The sequence below is a fragment of the Panthera tigris genome, chromosome F2 (genome assembly GCF_018350195.1).
Source record: "Panthera tigris isolate Pti1 chromosome F2, P.tigris_Pti1_mat1.1, whole genome shotgun sequence".
In the NCBI taxonomy this organism is placed as follows: domain Eukaryota; kingdom Metazoa; phylum Chordata; class Mammalia; order Carnivora; family Felidae; genus Panthera; species Panthera tigris.
In genome coordinates this window covers 33,128,233-33,138,333 of record NC_056676.1, presented here as the reverse complement: position 1 = coordinate 33,138,333, position 10,101 = coordinate 33,128,233, and the positions used below count along the sequence as shown (strand labels likewise).

The 10,101-nt window shown below is 37.2% G+C and overlaps 1 non-coding gene across 1 annotated transcript; it reads right to left on the bottom strand.

The window, feature by feature from the left end:
• Nucleotides 1-3,774: 3,774 nt before the first annotated feature.
• Nucleotides 3,775-3,882, bottom strand: LOC122235194. The gene has a single exon (XR_006213320.1). It is a non-coding gene; the product is annotated as a U6 spliceosomal RNA (small nuclear RNA).
• Nucleotides 3,883-10,101: the final 6,219 nt, after the last annotated feature.

Genomic DNA, 10,101 nt, shown 5'->3' with positions numbered 1-10,101 from the left:
TGGTTAGAACGGTGGTTTCTTTTCATTCTGACTCAGTTTGTCACACTTCTCATGTTGAGTGGTGTTGGAATGGTTGCAGGGAATTTTGGGATCAGGTATCAGGGAAGATGAGCTGGGGATTCTTTTATTTGACTTTAGTGGAATATTATGTGGTTCACAGTCACTTCTGTATAGTTAAGTTTTTGCTAACTATTTCTGAATGACTTCCAGGAATGCTACAATCTATTGTACCAGCTAAGTGTCAAGATATGAAGTTGTAAGGCTAGGAGTCATATTGTGATGTGAATGTGTCCTTTGGTGCCCAACACCAGCAGGAAGGTAGTGGACAGGATCACATGAGAAATCTTCAGAGCCAGAAGTTAATCTGAGGAAAATTTGTCAACTCTTCCAGCTTATATACAAAAGAAACTGTCACTTCCCCCAGTTTGAAAACAGTTTTAACAATCTACATGCATTTCCTACTAGCTGAAACAAACTCCCTAACTGCATTTTCCTTTCTTGCTTTCTCAATTCCTGGTCCTGTGCTGCTGACTCAGCATGCAGGCTGGGTCCCAGGACCCAGGGGAGGTCCTGCAGGACCAGCCAACAGAGTTTCTGGCTGTGTGCAGGGTAGAAATCAAACTCAAGCCAGCAAGATGTGAAAGCAGTTTATTGAAGGTATAGAGAGATTTCAGGTACAGACAGATGTCTGGGGACCACTGAGGATTGTGGTCTGGTGTACATGTATTTTTGGCATCCAGGAACTGAGTAGAACAAAAACGAGGGCCCAGAAGTTACCTTGGAGCCAAGGGTCTGGGCACAGAGACGTCGAGCACTGATGGTCTGGAATATGATGAATATGATGGCTTTCTCCAGTCATTCTCACCTGGTCCTTCCTTAGATGTTATCTATCTAAAGAAATCATTGACTGCTTGTCCCTTACGTGGAGGAATACACTATTTGCATTTTGAGGCATGTGTAAAGTGGGGGTGCAGGTCCTAGCAAGAATGGAAACAGGAAAAGGAACCAAAAGCAGATTTTATGGAGTCCTTCAGTTTCCCTATCTCACAGAGTTTGAACCTGTGCAGATGACACCCAACTGAGTGACGTTACAAATTCCTGCCGTCTAATAAGATTTAAAATAGCCCATCACTCTTACTCAGCTGTCTATTCATCCATCTTTGATGAACTATCAAATTTCCTCATAAAATTATTCTAAAATTTCTTCCTTAATCTCACTGGGATACTAACTCACACCCACATGACATCCAAAATTGATGCATGATTACAGTTACCAACCTTCCCTGTTTTCCCTGGATTGAGGGATTTCCAGGGATATGAGACTATCAGGGCTAAAATGGGAAAAGTGTTGGCTAAACTGAGATGAGTTGCTCGTCCTATGTATTCCTGTCTTATTTATCAAGAATAACAATCTAAGTGACAGCTAATGGGACTTTAATCTCCTCTGTGCCATACAATTACGCTTTGTTTTTCCCACCTGCTGGTCATTTATTCCCACGTGAGGAAAAATTATTTTTCCTTCTTTTCAGATATGATCCCTACAGCTGTGTCCTGCTACAGTGGCCTTTGTCTTTGGAATCCTGCCTTTTCAATTGACATCTCCTTTTCGTCATTTTAAATGTTACCCTTTCACCAAGTTTCCTCCTTTCATCTATAACAACTTCCCTTGGCCTTTTTCTACTTACGCTATCATTCTATCTCTCCTTCCCTCTTATAACAGATTTCTCGAAAGTACCCTATGATCTCTGAATTCCTTCATTACTTACCTTGCTTTTGTCCTCAGCATTTCACTGAAACAATTCTCTTAAGATTCTCTTAATAGTTCTCTAAACAATCGCCAAGTGGTTCAACAAAGAGTCTGTTGCTTTTTATCCTTCTGCTCCTTTGGATTCTCTGATGCATTTTCCCTTGTTAATTTTCTTGAAATGCTTTTCTGTCTTGGCTTCTTGACATGGCCCCCACCCCAAAACTCCCTTTAGCTCTCATTCTTTCCTTTTGTTGCCTCTACTGATTTCTTTTCCTTTTTCCATCCTCTAAAAGTTGCTGTTCATCAGTGTGTTGGGTTTAATCTTTTCTGTATATGTTCTACTCATTGGCATTTTATGTATTTTCATAAGTTTAACAATTGTGTCAAAGATGGTTCCAAACCTTGCATTTTTATATCCAGACCCTTCTTGAGACTGGATAATTTATTCTTAGCTCTACCTTGGATATCTTTTAACAGAAATCCTTCTAAGCTCTAAACTTAGAATGTCTAAGTACAAGATGAGGATATGTTTTTTTTTTCTCCACACAAAAAAGCTCCTCTTCCTAAGTCCTCTGTTTCTTTTAATAGTACGTCTGTTTTGAGGCACCTGGGTGGCTCAGCCCATTAAGCATCTAACTTCTGACTTCGGCTCAGGTCGTGATCTCACAGTTTGTGAGTTTGAGCCTTGCATCAGGCTCTGAGCTGCCTGCAGTGCCTGCTTGGGATTCTGTGTCTCCCTCTCTCGGCCCCTTTCCTGCTCGCTCTCTGTCCCTCTCTCAAAATAAATAAAAATAAACTTTAAAAATATATTAAAAAATAGTATGTCTGTTTTTATAGTCGTTTGTGCTCAGACACTTGAGATTACATTCCGCCATCCTAGGGCGTTCCTTTCTCCTAACACAAATTTAATCAATTGTCAAGCCATGTGGAGTCTAACTCAGAAATGGCTCTTGCTTTTTTTTTTTTTTTTTTTTTTTAATCCAGGCCTCCTGCCCTAGGTTAGGCCCTCATGACATCATATTAACTTCATGTCCTCATCCGTATTCCCTATTCCCATTTCTCATGTTTCACCACCAATTCATTCTGCACTCTGCTTCCTTAGACTGACTTTCCAGCTTCTCTAAAATATGACTTACAACTACTTTTTTAAACCCTTACTGTCTCCTAGTCATCCCTTGAACATGTATGTGCTCCTTTCCAAGTGGTCTTCTAGTTATTATTTAAATATCTTCTGTGATAAATCAGTGTATTGCCTTGTGCCCATGCTTCTTTCTATTTAGAGTGACACTATCCCATTGTAGGCTTTTAAAATTCATGTTTAAAATTCATGATTAAAATTCATAACACTTCCTCTAATATCTTCAGAATCCTTCATCATTTGTGGCCTTTTGATCATTTTCCTCTATTACTTTCTTTTGTTATCTTCTTTTGGTATGAACCATATGATATCCTCATGAAATTAAAATTCTGAGATGACAGAGACTGTCAGACATTTTCATATGCTCTTTATAGTGACTTGTGCCCAGTTGATGCTCAATCAATGTTGGTTGAAATGTAATGGTTTTAATTTTATATGTTTCAGACCAAAAATATTATTTCAGAAGATCATGAAATTGCACTTGTTTCTACTTGCTGATTGGAAAAGCCACAGCATAGCTGAAGCAAATAGTCACCAGGTGGCAGTGCTACAGAGCTCTTCCTAACTTACTGCATTCTCTGATAGAATTCTCTGGATAGAAATAATTTACTAGGACATTTTCTGCCCCGATCTATACAAAATCACAGAATCATAGCTATTGGCTTTGGAAGACCCTTATGTCCTGCATTCTAGGTGTTAAGATGAGGAAACTAAGGTCCAGAGGGTGTGTTTGTGTGTGTGTGTGTGTGTGTGTGTGTGTGTGTGTGTGGAGAGAGAGAGAGAGAGAGAGAGCGAGCTAGAGAGGATTTTCAGTTATTTAGATTTTTATTTATTTATTTTATTTTATTTTATTTTATTTTATTTTATTTTATTTTATTTTATTTATTTTTTTTATATGGAACGCTTCACGAATTTGCATGTCATCCTTGCACAGGGGCCATGCTAATCTTCTCTGTATCGTTCCAATTTTTAGTATATGTGCTGCCGAAGCGAGCACTAGATTTTTTTTTTATAGATAAGGAAAATGAAGTCATGACCAAGGAGATGTATTAGTTGGAACACTTTTGATTGTGTCATAAATTCAACACAAATTGTTTTTTAAAGTTAAAAAGAAAGGGGGGCAGTTTTTGGCCCAAGTATCTGAAGAGTCCAGGGATAAGTCTAGCTTCAGGCAAGGCTGGATCTGGGGTTCCAGTCTCTAGCTTTTTATTCTGCTTTCTGCTGTGGTGGTTTTATTTCAGGTTTTTCATTTCCCAGCCACTCTTGTCTTTTGTTATCCTTACTGGTAGGTATATCTGCAAAGAACACAATTTTCTTTCCTAACAGTTTCAACAAGAACCCCGGAATTGAGTCTCTTTAGGCAGACGTGGGTCATGTTCCAGCTGGAGCAAAGGCACCATTCATCTCTCTGAGAAATGGAGGTTGGTTTGGGGCAAGGTCAACATGTATGGTTTTCCATGAATAGTTTTTCATTTCAGGATGGTGCCCAGCTGAGGTGGTGACTGGGCACTGAAGTCTAGCTGGGCTCCGCTTGCTGAGACATGTGGGGCATTGGGGCTGCATCTGCTTAGATGGGAAATTTTTTCTAATGTGCCTCAGGTCACTGTATTCAAAAGAATGAATGAAAGCTGAGTAGGTTTAAACAAAAATGTCCACTTCTGGTGGCAATGAAAAAAATTATGGTTAGATGTGTTTTCCTTTTTCTTTATTTCTATTTCTAAATGGGAAGCATGATTGCGTTATACAAAATGTGTGGCGATTTAGAGTCAGAATGCCAACTTGGGATCTTGGCTCTGCCAAATGTTAGCTGTGCAAATTGAGAGGAGTTTTAATATTTCTCAGCTTCAGTTTACTTATAGATAATACTACATTTCAAGAAGGATGAAGGATTAAATGAAACATAAAAGCCCATCACAGAGCCTGGACACAGTAACAGCGCAATTAATGTTAATTAATTGTGGCAGTTTTTAAACATGAGCTCCAAATTCCTTGACAATCTTCTCAGAAAAGGATGGAGTCTATGTCCCCTTTTTTTGAGTTGGGGAATGCTTGTGACTGCATTAAGTAGTAGAATATGGAAAAGTGACACCATGTGACCTCTGAGCCTATCACAAAATACCACATAGCTTCCTCCTGGAATGCAGCTTGAAATGCTTCTCAGAAGTTCCCTCTTGGGACACTCCCTCTTTGAATGAAGCCATCATGTGGTGAGAAACTCGAGCCACACAGAGAGACAGATTTCCCTGCAAGCTTTCAGTGGGAGGAATATCAAAGAATTTTAGGATCGTGTTTTTAAAAATGCCATATGTTGTGTTAAGTACTATGGTGAGTGTGATTTTCCTACAAATACTTATTTCCTTGATTATTATAAAGATTGTCTGTAACTATAATGGTTAAATTTATGTGTCAATTTGGATAGGCTTTGGTGCACAGTTGTTTAGTTAAACACCAGTCTAGATGTTGCTGTGAAGGTAGTTTTCAAAAATGTCAAAGACCAAGCAAAGACTTGTGAGCTGAATTTGAACTCAGGACTACAACATCAACTCTTACCTGAACTTCCTGCTGCTCTGGTCTATGGATTTCAGGCTTGCTAACTCCCACAAATGCATGATCCAATTCCCTAAAATAAATACCCCCCACGCCCCATATATATCATTATATATATCTATAATATAATATATTTATATATTATATCTTTTTTGAGAACCTTGACTAATATAACTAAATATAGTAATAACAAGACACAGAAATCTTTTTAACATAGAATAATTTCATTTCCATCATTAGATGATTCAGGTACTTGATATCTGAATCCACACTTTAGAATTTAGAGAGTACTTATGCAGTTGTTAAATTATTCTACATATGGTTAAGGTTTGCAGCCCTAATAAGAATTTTAGCCTCATCTCTCATAATGCTAATCTTATATCTCTTATAATTCCCATCGTATAGAGCTCAACTCAGTAAGCCTCTGGGGATTGGCAGTGTGTGAACAAGTTTGCCATAGGGAGAGTAAAACTATTATTGTGAGGGCTGTGTGTCTACTTAAGCACATTCTGCACTGCCATTTTTTGTTTCACTGTCTCATAGACTCATTATGTAAAGGTCATTATTGGGCAATTAGTATTTGCAGGTAGGTGTGGGAGAATAGTTTCCGCTATTGACATAGAGATTTGTGATCTGATGATTGGAGATGTTAGGCGACTCATTTACAAGTGTTCTCTTGGGGGAGTACATCAAAGATGCAGCTTCATGATTTAATGAATTAACTCAAATTACCCATCTTTTCCCCACGTCTTACCAACTTTTATGACTCCTATGTCTACCCATCTTTATGTGTCTCATCTGAGCCTTGCTGATGGAATCAACATAACTTTTTCCAAACTTCTGTGTAATCCTACTAAAAATGATTCTTCATTTTGTTAAATTATACTGAAATTTTAAGAGGAGAAACATGTAGTATAATGCAAAAATTAACCAAGAATCAAAAGACCTAGATTCTGATATTAGGTACCGGCTCTTTAAATTGAAAGGAGTTCCTGGACATACCCCCTAGCAGCCTCAGTTTTTATCCAAAATGACAAGTTTACAAATTTGGATTCTACTACTTGGTAACTAGTAAATTTTTACTTGGAACTGTTTCTGAAGAAATCCTTTCTCCAAGCTGTTACAGCGAGTCTTTGCTAAGATGTTGCTAAAGGGAAACAGCTGAAATGTGTCTAATTTATAGTTTATTAATTATAACCAACTGCAGGGAAAGGAAAGCAGCTATTAGATGGGGTGGGATGAAAGAATGAATTTTTAGAAAGTATAAGACAATAAAATATATTCTTCAGATTGAGGGGTGACTGAGCAGTTGATCTGAGTTGGGAGAGAGACTAATAAAAACATAAACTGTTGCTAGAAACGAGATGAAAAATGTCTTTTAAGGCTTTTAGGCAACTAAACAATCAGTTGGAGCCTCAGTAAGACTGCAAGAAATTCTCCCATCTGATGAAAAAGGCTAAAAGATTTGGTGGCATTATCGCCTAAAGGAAGGCAGTTCTAGAAACAGTGTGGATCCATGTAAATCTGCTTAGGACCTTTGGAATAAAAAGGTTTTGGGACTGCTTCAGATAAAGATGCAGCAACTTCTCTTCCTTCCGTCTCTCCTATAGTGAGCCTTTGCCTGTTTTTCTCTAGTGTCATTTCTGAACCAGTGGACCTGAGCCCTTTCTGAGTACCTGGCTGACTCTGAACCTTGCCTTTTGGTTTCAGCTCTCATTGGCAGCACCATCTGCCCAGTGGGCGTCTGCATCATTCTAACTGATCTGGAGCCCTACCCAGGCAGTCCAGTCTCCTGACAGGGAAAGTCCATGCTATTAAAAATTCAGTTATCTCCAGCTGTAGCTGTTGGAAGCAGAAAATTCCCTTAACTGACAAGACACTTGCAGCAGTCCACAATAAAAAAAAAAAATGCCAAAGCTCGTTCTAAGAAAATTCTCATTGAGAATATGAGCTTTCTTTGTAGACGTGATGATGAATGGAGCCCATGAAGTGCCTGGCTTTTTATATATGTATTAGTGTATTCTCATAGCAACTTTGCAAGTATTTACTGCTATACCCAGTTCACAAAAAGAAACTGAAGTTCAAAGAGCTTATTAGAATGTCAGAGCTACAGATAATGAAAAGCATCAGTATTCAAACCTAACATAGCTATCTAACTCTTTCCCCTAGTTTGCTAAGCCTGCATGGCTCTGAATGTGCTACTTAGTTTTCTGTGTCATTTTACAATAACTAAATTAAAAATTGTAGTACTTGGTCTGTAAGGTTGTCATTTCTTTACTGAAATATATTTACTAATGGCTAAAACTTGTAAGCCTAAAGACTTGATAGAATAAAAAAGGTAGAACTAAAAGTTCAAGTACTTGGCCTAAAGACTAACTTTTTAATAAAAATCACTTCATGCCTCTGAGACATTTATTTGTAAGATATTTTGCAAAGTTTTTAAGATTCAGTGTGTCTAATGAACAAACCGCACCTCTCGTCTCCCATACTGCATCATCAACTGTGAAGGGACCTTATTTATTTTATTCTCTAGTTTTCTGGGAGAATCACTTAATTTCTGATTCTGACAAACAGCATGAAACTGTTCAAATAACTGTCTCTAAAATGATAATTTTTATATTCATGGTACCTTTTGAGTATTACTGACATATTCTCATGTGATGACTTGGATTGACAACATGGAAAAACTATTTTCCCTCCTGATTTGCTCTTTGTGGAAGACTAGGTTCCAAATGGATATGTTTACTTGAGTGTTGAAAGGTACTATTGAAATAATGTGAGAAAAATCCCATTTTAAGAACTATGTTACCAGATTACTTTAAATTTCTCCCAATGTGTTAATAAAATGCAAAGCTGGAACTGGGCTTTTTTGTGCTAGAGGCAATTTTTCTCTAGAGGTTTCTTTTCCTCTGCTTTGCTTTATGGAGTGTCAGATCATGGAGTCTTCTTTGGAATCCTAGGTAAAGCTCTTTTAAAGCAGGAATTGTTTCTTGTTTATCCTTGAATAAGCCAGGAAAGTAGCCATCTGTCTTGCTTAAAGGTTCTTAATTTTGATAATCTTATTAGCTTGGTCTTAGCTTATTGCCTTGGTCAGGTATTTATCATGCATTTTATTACAATCCTATCAGGTGCTATTGTTATCCTCATTCTATAGAAAAGGAATCTAAGTATCAGAGATGTTGAGGACTTGCCCAATTTTATGCAGCTAGAAAGTGGTGCAGCTAGAATTTGACCCAGACCTTTCCATGTCCAAGATCCAGGCTTTTTTTTTTTTTTTTTTTTAATTTAACTTCATGTTAGTTAACATATAGTGTAGTATCTATTTCAGGAGTAGAGTTTAGTGATTTGTCACATATAATAACCAATGCTCATCCCAACAAGTGCCCTCTTTAATGCCCATCCCCCATTTGGTCCATTCTCCCACTTGCCTCCCCTCCAGCATCCCTCAGTTTGTTCTCTATATGCAGGAGTCCCCTATGGTTTGTCTCTCTCTCATTTTTATCTATTTTGTTTTTCCTCCCCTTCCCCTATGTTCATCTGTTTTGTTTCTTATGAGTAATATATGATATTTGTCTTTCTCTTAGTGATTATTTCACTTAGCATAATACACTCTAATTCTATCCACACTGATACAAATGACAAAATTTCATCCTTTTTGATGGTACTTGGTCTCTAAGGTTGTCATTGCTTTCCTGAATGTATTTACTATAGACTAGAAATTCTAAGCCTAAGACTTGGTAGAATAAAAAAGGTAGAACTGAAAGATCAAGTACTTGGTCTAAGAAATGACTTATATATATGTTACATGGAACATATTTACTTAATTTCTGATTCTGACAAAAAGCATGAAACTGTTCAAGTAACTGTGTATATATTACTATATATATAGCAATAACTTGATATATATATATCTTGATATATATCGTACATGTATCATATATACATCATATATACATATGTGTCATATGTATGTATGTACTTGATATATATAACTTGATATATATACATACATATAACTTTATATATATATATGTATATCATATACACACTGTGTATATCATATACATACCACATCTTCTTTATCCATTCATCAGTCGATGGACATTTGGGCGCTTTCCATAATTTGGCTATTGTTGATAGCCCTGCTATAAGCATTGGGATACATGTGCCCCTTTGAGTCAGCATTTTTGTATCCTTTGGATAAATACCTAGTAGTGCAATTGCTGGGTTTTAGGGTAGTTCTATTTTTAACTTTTTGAGGAACCTCCATACTGTTTCCCAGAGTGGCTATACCACCACAGTGGAAGAGGGTTCCTCTTTCTCTGCATCCTCACCAACATTTGTTGTTTCTTGTGTTGTTAATTTTAGCCATTCTGAGGTGACATCTCATTGTAGTTTTGATTTGTATTTCCCTGATGATGAGTGATGTTGAGCATCTTTTCATGTGCCTGTTAGCCATCTGGATGTCTTATATGGAAAAATGTCTATTCATGTCTTCTGCCCATTTTTTTAACTGGATTGTTTGTTTTGGATGTGGAATTTGAAAAGTTCTTTATAGATTTTGGATGCTAACCCTTTATCAGATATGTATGTCATTTGCAATATCTTCTCCATTCTAAAGGTTGCCTATAGTTTTGCTGATTGTTTCCTTTGCTGTGCAGAAGCTTTT